The sequence below is a fragment of the Giraffa tippelskirchi genome, chromosome 5, assembly GCF_054371585.1.
Source record: "Giraffa tippelskirchi isolate mGirTip1 chromosome 5, T2T-mGirTip1v1.2.pri, whole genome shotgun sequence".
Classification (NCBI taxonomy): Eukaryota; Metazoa; Chordata; class Mammalia; order Artiodactyla; family Giraffidae; genus Giraffa; species Giraffa tippelskirchi.
In genome coordinates this window covers 101,912,737-101,929,085 of record NC_137279.1, presented here as the reverse complement: position 1 = coordinate 101,929,085, position 16,349 = coordinate 101,912,737, and the positions used below count along the sequence as shown (strand labels likewise).

At 46.5% G+C, this 16,349-nt stretch overlaps 1 protein-coding gene and 1 long non-coding RNA gene across 2 annotated transcripts in view; both read right to left on the bottom strand.

The window, feature by feature from the left end:
• The window catches only part of LOC145504748 (NBPF family member NBPF19-like), a 363,203-nt gene that overhangs the window by 73,141 nt on the left and 273,713 nt on the right, over nucleotides 1-16,349 (bottom strand). The gene's annotated exons all lie outside the window — the stretch shown is intronic.
• LOC145504782 (uncharacterized) lies at nucleotides 45-8,839 on the bottom strand. The gene is made up of 4 exons (XR_014052480.1): nucleotides 8,518-8,839; nucleotides 7,812-7,914; nucleotides 6,532-6,706; nucleotides 45-717 (listed from the first exon to the last, which is right to left on the bottom strand). It is a non-coding gene; the product is annotated as an uncharacterized LOC145504782 (long non-coding RNA).

The window sequence follows — 16,349 nt, the reverse complement described above, 5'->3', positions numbered from 1 at the left end:
AAAACTGTAGGATACAAATCAGACTACAATACTAAGTGAAGAAATAATTTTTAAAAATATTTTCTCTCCCAACTCAGTATGCTTTTGCTGCATCCTGTTGTTATGTCAATTTCTTCTCTTTACTGGGCAGCATGTTGGTTTCAGAATAAACTTAAGGTTGACATCCCTACCTTCTAAATTCTTCCTCTGGGTCTGGGTTGTTCTATTTGATTCTTTCTTTAAAATGTTACTAAACACTACATTTCATACTTTCACCAATGTATTTCATTGTAGCCTCACAAGCGCTCTTTCCAAGCTGTCAAAATGACTAAAAGAGTTTATGTGTATCTCCTTGAAAACATGGTGTGCTTGTGCTCAGTCACGTCATTCTTGTCTGACTCTTTGCGATCCCAGGACTGTAGCCCGTCAGGCTCCTCTGTCTATGGGGATTCTCCAGGCAAGAATACCAGAATGGGCTGCCATGCCCTCTTCCAGAGGATCTTCCTGATCCAGGGATCAAACCCGCATCTCCTGTGTCTCTTGCATTGCAGGCTGATTCTTTCCCACTGAGCCACTGAATACACGGGCTGCCTCTCTGTTCAGGAAAGATTTGACAGCCTTGTGCTCTCGTTCTGTGTCCATTCAGTTCAGCCACATATTGAACAGGCCAGGTTTCCAGAGCAGTGTTTGTGGCACACTGTTTGATCCATCCCTTTGAGTTTTCCTCGTGCCATTGACCTGTGGTTGTATTCCGAAAACAGAGCATGCTTAAGTTCAAGGTCATAGGTCAGGGATCATGATGATCCCCAGTGAACATAAGCATTGTGTTCAGTGACATAGACGCTGAGCTTGAGGAAAGAGAGACAGGCAGGCCCTCAGGTAGTGATGGCCTGAACCAACTCCTCACTTCCTCAGCATCTCTTCCTACCCGGGTCTTGTGAGTCTGAGACTTGGGGAACCCCTGTAGCATCCATCTCTTCAGTTTAGCTCTTGGTCCTACCTGGGTGGAGGGTCAAATGGGTGTGACAACAAGCCACTGAGCATCTGTTCATGTTAAGATAAAAGATACAAAACAGGAACAGCTACTTATGAAAGCGTATCTTCCCCACACCCCCACACAATCCTCAAACTACAGTGCTTAATGATACTTGGTGTGTGAGATTCAGCAAAGGCTTTAAGGAAATCTATTTTCTGGTTGCTGTGGGGCCTGACATTCTGTGGGGGAAATAGAAATGTGTCAAATTCCTTCATTTTAAATATGATGAAACCAAAAAATCTCACAAAACGTAACTGCCTTGAGGTCAGGGATGAATTTTGCCATGCTAACAGAAGTATATAACAGGTACAGTTCACTGACTAATACTGTGCCAGGCATTTCACACATATTATGATACTTTCTTTCATCGTAATCATTCAAGGTAACATCCCTGTAGAAGAGGTACATTCAAAAAAATTATTGGACCAAAGTTAAAATTAAAAAAAAAAAACAACAACGCTTTATCAAGGCAAGTAAGCTATTGCTTTGCATTTTGTAGGTAGGAGAAACCTATTGTTTTTATCCTGCCATTGTCCCATTGCATACTCCTCTTTTTCTCTGTGACCTGACTTTATTCCTAGAGTCCTACCTTTTTTCAACAAAACCATTTCTATGCACTGAGCAATAGCAGAAGTGATGGCTGGGCCCTTCTAAAGGCTCCCTGAGTGCTTATGTGTTTCAGGACACCAGACACCATCTGGAGGCAAGAGCAGCCTGTCTGTTAGAATGTGTGCTGTGCTAAGTTGTTTCAGTCGTGTCTGACTCTTTGTGATCCTATGGACTGTAGCCCTCCAGCCTCCTCTGTTCCTGGAATTTCCCAGGCAAGAATACTGGAGTGGGTTGCCATTTCTTCCTCCAGGGAATCTTCCTGACCCAGGGATCAAAACCGTGTCTCTTGCCTGTCCTACATTAGCAGGCAGGTTCTTTACCACTAGCCCCACCTGAGAATCCCGTCTGTTAAGAGTGGGCAGCTGCTTTCCCACCCCACTGAGTTAGCAGCATATCCCAGGACACAAAGGGATCACTTCCCTTCAACTCAAGAATCTTTTCTCTCAGTGACTGCTCTATTGGCCCGAACTCTCCTGAAAGTGAATGCTCTTGCTAACTTTCTGGTTTCTTGTTAGGTGTCTAGAGTATTTATCAATTTCTTCTAACAAACATCTTCGTTGAAGTTTGCATTTATAGCAATAGGATTTATTTTTTAGAAAGTGGCAGCCTGGAGTAGATTGGTCCCATCAATGAGCAAACAAGGGTGAATTTAGCTTTCACTCAAAACCAGACTGAATTTAAAATTAGGCCCCACCATCACCCTAATTCCAAAACCAGACAAAGATGCCACAAAAAAGGAAAACTGCAGGCCAATATCACCGATGAACATAGAGGCAAAAATCCTTAATAAAATTCTAGCAAACAGAATCCAACATCATATTAAAAAGATCATACATCATGACCAAGTGGGCTTTATCCCAGGAATGCAAGGTTTCTTTAATACCCGCAAATCAATCAATGCAATACACCACATTAACAAATTGAAAGATAAAAATCATACGATTATCTCAATAGATGCAGAAAACGCCTTTGACAAAATCCAACATCCATTTATGATAAAAACCCTCCAGAAAGCAGGAATACAAGGAACACACCTCAACATAATAAAAGCTATATATGACAAACCCACAGCAAACATTATCCTCAATGGTGAAAAATTGAAAGCATTTCCCCTCAAGTCAGGAACAAGGCAAGGGTACCCACTTTCACCACTACTATTCAACATAGTTTTGGAAGTTTTGGCCACAGCAATCAGAGCTGAAAAAGAAATAAAAGGAATCCAGATAGGAAAAGAAGAAGTAAAACTCTCACTGTTTGCAGATGACATGATCCTCTATACATAGAAAACCCGAAAGATTCTACCAGAAAATTACTAGAGCTAATCAATGAATCGGAGAAGGCAATGGCACCCCACTCCAGTACTCTTGCCTGGAGAATCCCACGGACAGAGGAGCCTGGTAGGCTGCAGTCCATGGGGTCGCTGAGAGTCGGACACGACTGAGCGACTTCACTTTCCCTTTTCACTTTCATGCATCGGAGAAGGAAATGGCAACCCACTCCAGTGTTCTTGCCTGGAGAATCCCAGGGACGGGGGAGCCTGGTGGGCTTCCGTCTATGGGGTCGCACAGAGTCGGCCACGACTGAAGCGACTTAGCAGAAGCAGCAGCAGCAGCAATCAATGAATATAGTAAAGTTGCAGGATATAAAATTAACACACAGAAATCCCTTGCATTCCTATACACCGATAATGAGAAAACAGAAAGAGAAATGAAGGAAACAATACCATTCACCATGGCAACAAAAAGAATAAAATACTTAGGAATATATCTACCTAAAGAAACAAAAGACTTATATATAGAACACTATAAAACACTGATGAAAGAAATCAAAGAGGACACAAACAGATGGAGAAATATACCATGTTCATGGATTGGAAGAATTAATAGAGTGACAATGAGTATACGACCCAAAGCAATCTATAGATTCAATGCAATCCTTATCAAGCTACCAACGGTATTTTTCACAGAACTAGAACAAATCATTTCACAATTGGTATGGAAATATAAGAAACCTCGAATAGCCAAAGCAATCTTGAGAAAGAAGAATGGAACTGGAGGAATCAACATGCCTGACTTCAGGCTCTACTACAAAGCCACAGTCATCAAGACAGTATGGTACTGGCACAAAGATAGAAATATAGATCAGTGGAACAAAATAGAAAGCCCAGAGATACATCCATGCACCTATGGACACCTTATCGTCGACAAAGGAGGCAAGAATATACAATGGAGAAAAGATAATCTCTTTAACAAGTGGTGCTGGGAAAACTGGTCAACCACTTGTAAAAGAATGAAACTAGAACACTTTCTAACACCATACACAAAAATAAACTCAAAACGGATTACAGATCTAAACGTAAGACCAGAAACTATAAAACTCCTAGAGGAAAACATAGGCAAAACACTCTCCGACGTAAATCACAGCAGGATCCTCCACGACCCACCTCCCAGAATATTGGAAATAAAAGCAAAAATAAACAAATGGGACCTAATGAAAATTAAAAGCTTTTGCACCACCAGGGAAACTATAAAAAGGGTGAAAAGACAGCCTTCAGAATGGGAGAAAATAACAGCAAACGAAGCAACAGACAAACAATGAATCTCAAAAATATACAAGCAACTCCTGCAGCTCAGTTCCAGAAAAATATACGACCCAATCAAAAAATGGGCCAAAGAACCCAACAGACATTTCTCCAAAGAAGACATACAGATGGCTAACAAACACATGAAAAGATGCTCAACATCACTCATTTTCAGAGAAATGCAAATCAAAACCACAATGAGGTACCATTTCACACCAGTCAGAATGGCTATCCAAAAGTCTACAAGCAATCAATGCTGGAGAGGGTGTGGAGAAAAGGGAACCCTCTTACACAGTTGGTGGGAATGCAAACTAGTACAGCCACTATGGAGAACAGTGTGGAGATTCCTTAAAAAACTGGGAATAGAACTGCCATATGACCCAGCAATCCCACTGCTGGGCATACACACCGAGGAAACCAGAATGGAACGAGTCGCGTGTACCCCAGTGTTCATCGCAGCACTGTTTACAATAGCCAGGACATGGAAGCAACCTAGATGTCCATCAGCAGACGAATGGATAAGGAAGCCGTGGTACATATACACAATGGAATATTACTCAGCCATTAAAAAGAATACATTTGAATCAGTTCTATTGAGATGGATGGAACTGGAGCCCAGTATACAGAGTGAAGTAAGCCAGAAAGAAAAACACCAATACAGTATACTAATGCATATATATGGAATTTGAAAGATGGTAACGATAACCCTGTATGCAAGACAGAATAAGAGACACAGATGCATAGAACAGTCTTATGGACTCGGAGGGAGAAGGTGAGGGTGGGACGTTCTGAGAGAATAGCACTGAAACACGTATATTATCATATGTGACACAGAACACCATTCCAGGTTCGATGCATGAGACAAACGCTCAGGGCTGGGGCAATGCGATGACCCAGAGGGATGGGATGGGGAGGGAGGTGGGAGGGGGCTTCAGGATGGGGAACACATGTAAACCCATGGCTGATTCATGTCAATGTATGGCAAAAAACACTACAATATTGTAAAGTAATTAGCCCCCAACTAAAATAAATAAATTTACTTAAAATAAAATAAAACTAGGCCTCTCACTTTCCTCAAGGTGGATACTCATGTGCCACAGGCATGTGTCCCCAAGGACTTGTGTCTCTGCTGTAAACGGGACAAGAGTAAAATGGGGTCAGGTGGGCCTAGTCCTTCAATTCTAGAGTCTTCCAAGAGTTCTCTGCTTTAGTCACTGGATTGGAAACACCCTCGCTCTTCTGCTCTGTCCTACTTCTGTGTTTGGGGTAAAAGGTATACACTTCAGTGTGTTCTGTCCCCAAGCTGATCACTGGAAGAATCACCTGGGAGAGTTAGTACCCAAACAAGTGCACAGTCCTCACCTGTAGCAACTGTGCTTCAGTGAGTTGAGCTGGGATCTGGAATCTATTTGTTAAAGGTACTCAGGTGTGCACTTAGTTTTACCCACTGATTTCACTGACCTCCCTCATGATTCTAGGGGATGATTATTTCATTTATGGTACTTCCAGTGTTCAAAATTGACTGGTGCCAAAAACATAACTCTCTGCTGCTTTGCACATGAAGAAACTGAGGCACAGAGAGGGTCTCGAATGGGCCAAGACCCCCTTGCTGTAAGTGCTAGAGCCACACCCAGGTAGCAGCTCTTCTCTATACTTTCACATTCATATATTTGTGTTTTGTCTACTTACACGAGTGCTATAGTGTCTTAACTGTTGTTATTCAGTCACTAAATTGTGTCAGACTCTTTGTACCCCATAGAGTGCAGTGTGCCAGGCTTCCCTGTCCTTCACTATCTTCTGGAGTTTGCTTGAACTTGTGTCCATAGAGTTGGTGGTGCTTTCCAACCATCTCATCCTTTGTTACCCTCTTCTCCTTCTACCCTCAATCTTCCCCAGCATCAAGGTCTTTTCCAATGATTCAGCTCTTTGAATCAGGTGGCCAAATTATTGGAGCTTCAGCATCACTCCTCCCAATGAATATTCAGGGTTGATTTCCTTTAGGATTGACGGCTTTGATCTCCTTGACTCTCAAGACGCTCTTCCAGCACCATGGTTCAAAGGAGAACCCCGTGGAAAGTATGAAAAGGGCATCCTATTATCTCAATGTAAACTAGGAATTTGCTTTCCCCCTTTTATACTTTAGTTATTTGCTCCAAATTTACAGCTAGAACACCAAGTTCTACAATTGTGAGAATAAGATAAATATATAAATTATTTTTGACATGAAGAATCGTGATGTCAGGAAAGTATGTAACTCATACGAGAGGAAACCATTAATCACGAATCATTATGACAGCCATCAACCTATAAGACAAATCAAACTTGCCTCCTTCTCTCTTCAGCTGGCCAAGAAACAGTAGCTACTGATATAAGCAGTTTTCTCTGGAGACAGTGGCAGAGTTGACTGCTTTGAGCCAACATGGAGCCCAAGTGCAAGCTGTACCCTGAGAGGCTCACATCTGGGTGAGAAGCAGGATTTGGGGGCCAGAAGAGACATATATCTGTTGGGAAAAAAAAGGGGGGGGGACAGATCACCCTTGATGTCATGGTAGCCAGCACTGACCATCTCCTCCAATGAACCTACCACCACTATACCTCTCATGATTTTGTTTTTACTAGATGGAGAACTCCATGAAATTGGGGATAATATTTCATTCATCTCTGCGTGCATGACTCCTGGCATTGAGTCAAGCACTGAGGAGGCTCTCGGCAACATCCGTTCACTAATTGCAGAAACATGGTTACAAGACCCCACTTAGCTCAACTACGCTCCTAGACAACCGTCTGGTCAGGGATGCTCTTTCTCCCAGGAAGCAGCAATCCCCTTCCTTAGAGAGGAGCCTGCCTGACACTGCCTGACACTGCCTGACACTCACCTGAGCTGACTCTGATGAAGACATGGCTGTCCTCAGGGATTCCCCTAGCAGGTTCACACTGCCATTAGGAAGAGATGTCCTTGGCATATCCTCCCATCCTCTGGTGGCCATGATATCCCACCTGAGGAGAGCCACCACGTGTAATTGCCACGATGCACTTGTATTCGTCCTCTCGCTGTTTAAATTCCTCATGGATATATTACTGATATCTGAACTCCAAGTTGGTAACATAGCATAAGGCAAATTAAGCAATATGTAGTTAAGAGATGTTATGTGTAAAGCCTCCAAAGTGTAAATGCAGAAGAATATTGTTACTATCTCTACTTCAGAAACGAGGGTCCCATTAATCTGGCCCCTGGTATGAATACATATCTCTAATTCTTCTCCAAACATCATTTATCCACATTACTGCACACTTACTTGGAGGACATCTGCTGTGTGGCCACTTCCAAGGCTGAGGCTGGGGATCGAGGGCAAAGCCTCAAGATCCCATTGTCCCCCTACCATGGTGCTCGCAGCAGTATAAACTAACACTGAGCCATTGTGTGGATCTCCTCAGCAGGTGCATAAGTTCACTGTGGACTGTTACTCTCCCGGTCCTTCCTGCTCAGCTCAGGCTGCTCCGTGAGGACTTGGATGATACTGTGCATTCCTCACTTCCTCTTGAATTTTCTGAGCTCAACCTGTCCTTATCCTCACCTCCCTTGGCAACCAGCTCCTCCACCATTACCTTGTTTTTCTTTGGGTTTTCTCATCCTCCCAAACCGTTGACTTCCTTTCTTCCACCTCCTCTCTGAGTTCTGTGTTTTCAGTGTGTGGCTCAGTTGAGGCTCCTGCAGGGGACACACAGAGAAGGGACCAAGTTCAGGTCTTGGCTGCATGTTCCAACACACATTTCACATGAAGCTCAGTCTCTCATGCACTCAGAAAAAAAACTTAGCAGGAATGCAATTTGGAAAATTTGAATAACCTTATCTTACTGATGAGGAAACCGAGGCCTAAATAGGTGGAGATTATCCCTAAATTCCCACACCCGTTGCTGCTATACACCCACCGGGCAAACCCTGGCCACAAGCTTTTGTATCTAAAAACACCAGGAACCCATGGTTGAAATGCAGGGGACATTTGTTAAACATACACATTTCCACTCTTAAAACAATGATAGTTGAAGGACATTTCTCAGAAAAAAATGTTTATCTGTTCAATAGTCCATATTTATACACTGTGTTCCATCTTGACTCTCACATCTGGACTGAGGAAGCTATGACTATTAAAAACATCACAGTCATTGTTAAAAATATGTATGTAGGACTTCCCTGATGGCTCAGTGGTATAGAATCCACCTGCAATGCAGGAGCAGCAGGAGACTCGGGTTCAGTTCCTGGGTCAGGAAGATCCCTCGAGGAGGAAACAGCAACCCACTCCAGTATTCTTACCTGGAGAATCCCATGGACAGAGGCGGCTGCCAGGCTAGAGTCCATCAGGTCGCAAACAGTCGGATACGACTGAAGCGACTTAGCACGCATGCAAGGCAAAATCAGGCAGTTGATGTGGCCAGTCATTAGCACCCTCTCCCCACTGCTCTTTTCTGCATCTTTTTTTCTTTTCTTAGGGGTGTTTTTTTTGCAACTCTGTAATCAGCAGCCTTGGACAAGGGGTATCTACTCACAACGGCCCCTCCTGACCTGGAATGTGGAGTAACTCCTCTCGGCCCTCCTGTGCCCTCGCAGCCCCTGCCCCTTGGGCCTGGGTTAACTCCTCTCGCCGCAGCCCCCGGCCCGGCCTAGCCCCAGTCGACCGCCGCCCCCGGCCCCCGGCCCGGCCTAGCCCCAGTCGGGCGCCGCCCCCGGCCCCCGGCCCGGCCTAGCCCCTGTCGGCCGCCGCCCCCGGCCCCCGGCCCGGCCTAGCGCCTGTCGGCCGCCGCCCCCAGGCCCCGGCGCGGCCTAGCCCTCGTCGGCCGCCGCCCCCGGCCCCCGGCCCGGCCCGGCCTAGCCCCTGTCGGCCGCAGCCCCCGGCCCCCGGCCCCGCCCCCGTCGGCCGCCGCCCCGGCTCCCGGCCCTCGGCCCGGCCTAGCTCCTCTCGGCCACGCTTCCGCGCCGAGCCGTCCGTCGCTGCCTCCCCGCTTCCGCGCCCAGCCGTCCGTCGCAGCCGCCCCGCTTCCGCGCCCAGCCGTCCGACGCAGCGCCTCGCTTCCGCGCCGAGCCGTCCGACGCAGCGCCTCGCTTCTGCGCAGAGCCGTCCGACGCAGCCGCCTCGCTTCAGACTTAAATTGAAGCAAGTAGGGAAAACCACTAGTCCATTCAGGTATGACCTAGATCAAATCCCTTATGAGTATACACTAGAAGCGACAAATAGATTTAAGGGACTAGATCTGATAGACAGAATGCCTGATGAACTATGGACAGAGGTTCGTGACATTGTACAGGAGACAGGGATCAAGACCATCCCCATGGAAAAGACATGCAAAAAAGCAAAAGGGCTGTCTGAGGAGGCCTTACAGATAGCTGGGAAGAGAAGAGAAGCGAAAAGCAAAGGAGAAAAGGAAAGATATTCCCATCTGAATTCAGAGTTCCAAAGAATAGCAAGGAGAGAGAAGAAAGCCTTCCTCAGCAACCAGTGCAAAGAAATAGAGGAAAACAACAGATTGGGAAAGGCTAGAGATCTCTTCGAGAAAATTAGAGATACCAAAGGAACATTTCATGCAAAGATGGGCTCGATAAAGGACAGAAATGGTATGGACCTAAGAGAAGCAGAAGATCTTAAGAAGAGGTGGCAAGAATACACAGAAGAACTGTACAAAAAAGATCTTCACGACCCAGATAATCACGATGGTGTGATCACTCACCTAGAGCCAGACATCCTGGAATGTGAAGTCAAGTGGGCCTTACAAAGCATCACTACGAACAAAGCTAGTGGAGGTGATGGAATTCCAGTTGAGCTGTTTCAAATCCTGAAAGATGATGCTGTGAAAGTGCTGCACTGGATATGCCAGCAAATTTGGAAAACTCAGCAGTGGCCACAGGACTGGAAAAGGTCAGTTTTCGTTCCAATCCCAAAGAAAGGCAGTGCCAAAGAATGCTCAAACTACCGCACAATTGCACTCATCTCACATGCTAGTAAAGTAATGCTCAAAATTCTCCAAGCCAGGCTTCAGCAATACATGAACCGTGAACTTCCAGATGTTCAAGCTGGTTTTAGAAAAGGCAGAGGAACCAGACATCAAATTGCCAACATCCGCTGGATCATCGAAAAAGCAAGAGAGTTCCAGAAGAACATCTATTTCTGCTTTCTTGACTATGCCAAAGCCTTTGACTGTGTGGATCACAAGAAACTGTGGAAAACTCTGAAAGAGATGGGAATACCAGACCATCTGATCTGTCTCTTGAGAAACCTGTATGCAGGTCAGGAAGCAACAGTTAGAAATGAACATGGCACCACAGACTGGTTCCAAATAGGAAATGGAGTACGTCAAGGCTGCATATTGTCACCCTGCTTATTTAACTTCTGTGCAGAGTACGTCATGAGAAACGCTGGGCTGGAAGAAACACAAGCTGGAATCAAGATTGCTGGGAGGAATATCAATAACCTCAGATATGCAGATGACACCACCCTTATGGAAGAAAGCGAAGAAGAACCAAAGAGCCTCTTGATGAAAGTGAAAGAGGAGAATGAAAACGTTGGCTTCAAGCTCAACGTTCAGAAAGCTAAGATCATGGCATCTGGTCCCATCACTTCATGGGAAATAGATGGGGAAACAGTGGAAACAGTGTCAGACTTTATTTTGGGGGGCTCCAAAATCACTGCTGATGGTGATCGCAGCCATGAAATTAAAAGACGCTTACTCCTTGGAAGGAAGGTTGTGGCCAACCTAGATAGCGTATTTAAAAGCAGAGACATTACTTTGCCAACAAAGGTCCCTCTCGTCAAGGCTATGGTTTTTCCAGTGGTCAAGTATGGATGTGAGAGTTGGACGGTGAAGAAAGCTGAGCGCCGCAGAATTGATGCTTTTGAACTGTGGTGTTGGAGAAGACTCTTGAGAGTCCCTTGGACTGCAAGGAGATCCAATCAATCCATCCTAAAGGAGATCAGTCCTGGGTGTTCATTGGAAGGACTGATGTTGAAGCTGGAACTCCAATACTTTGGCCACCTCATGCGAAGAGTTGACTCATTGGAGAAGACCCTAATGCTGGGTAGGATTGGGGGCAGGAGGAGAAGAGGACGACAGAGGATGAGATGGTTGGATGGCATCACCGACTCGATGGACATGGGTTTGGGTAGACTCCGGGAGCTGGTGATGGACAGAGAGGCCTGGCGTGCTGCAATTCATGGGGTCGCAGAGAGTCGGACACGACTGAGCGACTGAACTGAACTGACTTCTGTGTCCTGGTCCTGTGATTGGCACGTGGTGGAGCCAGGTCTGCAGGGCCACCCCCAACCACTCACCGAGGTGGCCTTCCTGCCCACACTCTCTCCCAGGCTGCTAACATTTGGAGGCCAGAACGTTCACATGCCCTTATCTTCCCAACACCGCAGCAGCAGCTGCTGCGATTTAGGAATAAAGCCTCCTGAACAGCTCACCCAGGGCACGAGAAACATATGCAAAGAACCCAGGCGGAGGAGCCACAGGAAAGCCAGGTATTTGGCTTACCAAGCTTTATGGCCAGGAGGTGAGTCCTCAGGGTTTTCTGCTGGTTTGGGACAGTGTCTTTGGAGACAGAGAATGAGCCAACAGAGAGCCTCTGTTGCCCAAATGGGTCACTTACCTGCTTGCACATCCCGGGTCAGGCTTCGCCTCTAACGTCTACAGTCCAGGCCTGAAATCCACAACTCAGCTCTGCAATGAGAACGGAGTCCTTAGGGAAGAAAACCAGAGGCTTCAGCCTCAGCCCAGTCATATTTCCAGGGGTAGGAGGGCACTCCTAGATCCCTTTCCTCCCTGGCCACACCAATCACCAACTAGAGAAGCCAAGAGAGAAGGTGGAGAGAACAGAGCTACTCAGCCCACCAACCAGAACTCCCATAGCTTTTCTCACTCTAGAAAGGGCTATTGCCTGACAATCCCCAACCAAGGACCCTCAGACTCCTAGGCTTCAGGGAGGAGAAGCTTTAGGAAATCCACCACTTCTGTGCAACCCACTTGCAGATATTCAGTCATTAGCTATCAAGTTGGACACCATTCAGTGCTTGTCCTACCTGACCACAAGTCACAGCTAGTTTCCACCCAGGAAAGGGAGAACATGAGGCCGACATACCTTCTCAGGTTTCTCCAGAACTTGCTGAAGCTCCCTGTGTCCCTCCCATGCTGAAATGCTGGCTCCATATCTCCTCACTCACCTCCTTCCTACTTGTAGAGTGAGGCCTACTATGCAGGCCTGCAAGCCTGTAATTGCCCAGGTGCAACACCAAAGAAACACAGCCCATAGACAGTGACAGAGACAACAACCATTCAGTGGATAGAGAATCTTATAATTCCTAAACAAAGGGTCCTAGAGTGACATGCCCCAGTATTCAGCAAACAGCTGGCAGAACAAGGCAGCGATCTTCACTGCTGGGGCCGAGGGCGGAATTGAGGGGAGACTACAATGTATAGGGACCATCGATGTCTGATTGGCTCACCAGTCACCAGGGAAACCAGAGGCTGGGGTCGGGGCAACCGCATAGTTGGTTACTGACTAAGCCGTATAATTAAGGGGCTACAAATCGGGAAAGCAGTATGGCAAGCCTGTATATTGTCACCCTGCTTATTTAACTTATTTGCAGAGTACATCATGAGAAATGCTGGGCTGGATGAATCACAAGCTGGAATTAAGATTGCCAGGAGAAATGTCAATAACCTCAGATATGCAGATGACACCACCCTTATGGCAGAAAGCAAAGAAGAACTAAAGAGCCTTTTGATGAAAGTGAAAGAGGAGAGTGGAAAAGGTGGCTTAAAACTCACTCTTCAGAAAACTAAGGTCATGGCATCTGGTCCCATCGCTTCATGGCAAATAGATGGGAAAACCATGGAAAGAGTGACAGACTTTAGTTTTAGGGCTCCAAATCACTGCAGATGGTGACTGCAGCCATGAAATTAAAAGACACTTGCTCCTTGGAAGAAAAGTTATGACCAACCTAGGCCGCATAGTATAAAACAGAGACATTACTTTGCCCACAAAGGTCCATCTAGTCAAAGCTATGGTTTTTCCAGTAGTCATGTATGCATGTGAGACTTGGACTATAAAGAGAGATGAGTGGTAAGGAATTTATGGTTTTGAACTGTGCTTTTGGAGAGGACTCTTGAGTGTCCCTTGGACTGCAAGGAGTTCCAACCAGTCCATCCTAACGTACGTCAGTCCTGAATATTCATTGGAAGGAGTGATGCTGAAGCCGAAACTTCAATACTTTGGCCGCCTGATTTGAAGAACTAGCTCATTTGAAAAAATCCTGATGTTTGAAAGATTGAAGGTGGGAGGAGCAGGGGATTTTGGAGGATGAGATGGTTGGATGGCATCACCATCTCAATGGACATGAGTTTGAGTAAACTCCAGGAGTTGGTGATGGCAGGGAGGCCTGGCGTGCTATAGTCAATGAGGTCACAAAGAGTCACGCATACCTGAGCAACTGGACTGAATTGAACTGATAATTAAGGGGATTGGATAGTCATGTGGGTGAAGGAATGGCTGGTGAAGGAGAATGAATAGATAGCAAGAGAACGGTCATTTTGAATGACTTGACCTTACAATTTTGTCTGGAGGTGCCAGCAAAATTTCCTTCAGTTTCCCCAAGACTGTCCACAGGGCACCCACTGCTGAGCCTCATTTCCTGTGCGGATGGAGTGGGGTTTGGATCCAACCTAAGTGTTGATTGGTTGAGTCAATAGATCAACATTAACAATTTTTATTTACAAATACTTACTGAATAATCATAGAAGATTCAGAATATGGTTCAAAAGGATTAAGTCCAGAATGAAAGAATGTTTATGGAAAAGGAAAAAGACACCAAAGAGATATTTCTAAATTAGCCTCCTCAAGCAAGAGGCGTGAGAGGAAAGGTCACTGCTTGGGAAGATAACAAACCCATAGAAAAGGGAAAAGGCAGAACTACTAAACTACCAGGGCTTCCCTGGTGGCTCAGTGGTAAAGATCCAGGAAAGGGAGGAACACGAGGACTATGAACATTCTCAGGTTTCTGCCAATGCAGGGTAGGAGGCACAGGTTCAATACCTGGGTTGGGAAGATCCCCTGGAGGAAGAAATAACAAACCAATCCCATATTCTTGCCTGGAGAGTCCTATGGACAAACGAGCCTGGCGGGCTACAGTCCATGGGGTAGAAAAGAGTCAGACAGGAACACGCACCTATGCACCCTTACATAAACAAAGCCAGGATGGTAAATGTGGTCCTTCCGTGGAACTTGCCTTATAAAGAAGGTGGCACCAACATTTTAAGTTGTCTGGGATCTTGAGAACCAGACGTGCTCCATCCACGTCCAGAGCTCCTGACTTTTGGTCACCTATCCCTGGGGTTGACCTAAGGCCTGTGCTGCCTTAGTTGCCTGGGGGAGGTGGAGCCATCTTACTCCGTCCCCTCCAGACAAGAATCTAACCAGAAAGAAATGTATTTGTGCTTCTCGGCCTGGTGGAAAAGATTCCCTCATCTTCCTCTCAGACTGCTCAGCCCTCTCCTTTGCTGGCCTGCTTTGTGTGGGAGTGGGAGGGGGATATGGTAGTGGGAGTGATCCAAGAGGAGCAGCAAGAGGGAGGAGGAGTGAGAACAATAAAACACTGGTGAGGTGCTAGTGAGGACAGGGAGGAGAAGGGAAAACAGAGGCAGAATAAGGAGGAGGATGAGCAGAGCTTGAATGCCAAGGTGCTCTAGTCTCTGGTCCCAGAATGGCAGCTGCCCTCTCTTGAACTTCCCTTGAGTTTATCCTGGACACACACAGTGGGCATCCACACACACACACACACACACACACGCACACACCCCAGCTGCTCTCACATCCTCCAATCTTCTTTATTCACAGAAGAGCAGCCTCTCAGCCCCCGCCCCCTCCCACCCCCAGATTCTGGGAGTTCTTTCCTTTTTCCCCCGAGCCTCCGCAGAATTAGGCACAGATTCTTCATCAGCACCCAAACCCTTGTCTACGGTTGTGGAGAGTCCAGAGCATAGAAATCATCCGGTAGAAGAGGAAATGCAGGCCACATGGGGTATTGGGTCACCCCGCAGAATGACCAGCTGTCCCAGGCCATTCTGGGTTGTTATTTTTGAAGATGTCAAACTCATTCAAAAGAAACTCCAAGATCCTTGTTGCAGGCCATTGCTGCATGTAGCAAATTATGCTGTGCTGCGTGCTGTGCTTAGGTGCTCAGTCATGTCCAAATATGCTATGAAATCTCAAACCGGGTGATGACTGCTTGTTTGAAACTCATGGATAAGGCTTTAAAAGGCAAAGCAGGTGGTGAGTGCTAATTACTGGGAATCAACAAGACTGGGGCAGATCCCAAAAAGGGCTAGGTAGGAGAAGCTGCTTAGGTCAATGACTAATTGACCTCCTATATTAGTCAGCTTGGGCTTCAAGAAAAAATGCTATGGATTGGGTGGCTTGACCCGAAATCTGTTTTCTCACAGTTCTGAGAAGTCCAAGATCATGGTTGGAACTTCTCAGCAATTCAGTTTCTGGTGCAAGCTCCCTTCCTGGCTTGCAGATAGTCCTGGCCTGGCTGGGTCCTCACAAGGTCTTTCCTTGTTGCTTGAGCTGGGGTAGGGCAGGGGCCCAAGCTCTCTGCTATCACTTCATTTAAGGATACATCCTATCAGATCAGGGCCCCAAAGCTATGATCTCATTTAAATTTCATTACATCCTTCAAAGTTCCTTCCCTAGATACAGCTTCACTGGGGATTAGTGTCCAAGATATGAATGTGTGGGGGGTGAGGGGAGGGAAACACATATACTCAGCTCCTAACACCCTCCCCAGCCTCCTCCCCCCATGAAGGCATTTGCAGCTCTCAGCTCTGATCCCTGGGAACTGCCCAGGCACTGGGTCCTCAGATTCCTCTCCCCACAGACATGTTCCTTCTCTCTCTCTGACTCACATGCCTCAGTACAGGGCCCAGCTGTTGACTGCTGACCCTCAGAAACAGTGGACTGACTTGCTTTCACCTGGATCACTTTCAGAATGGAGCAGCCACCACTGACTGATATGCTTGCAGAAATGTGTTCACTCTGGAGCCTGGCTGTGGTGGTAGACTAATGCTTCCCCAAAGATGTCCACAACTGGGCCCCTG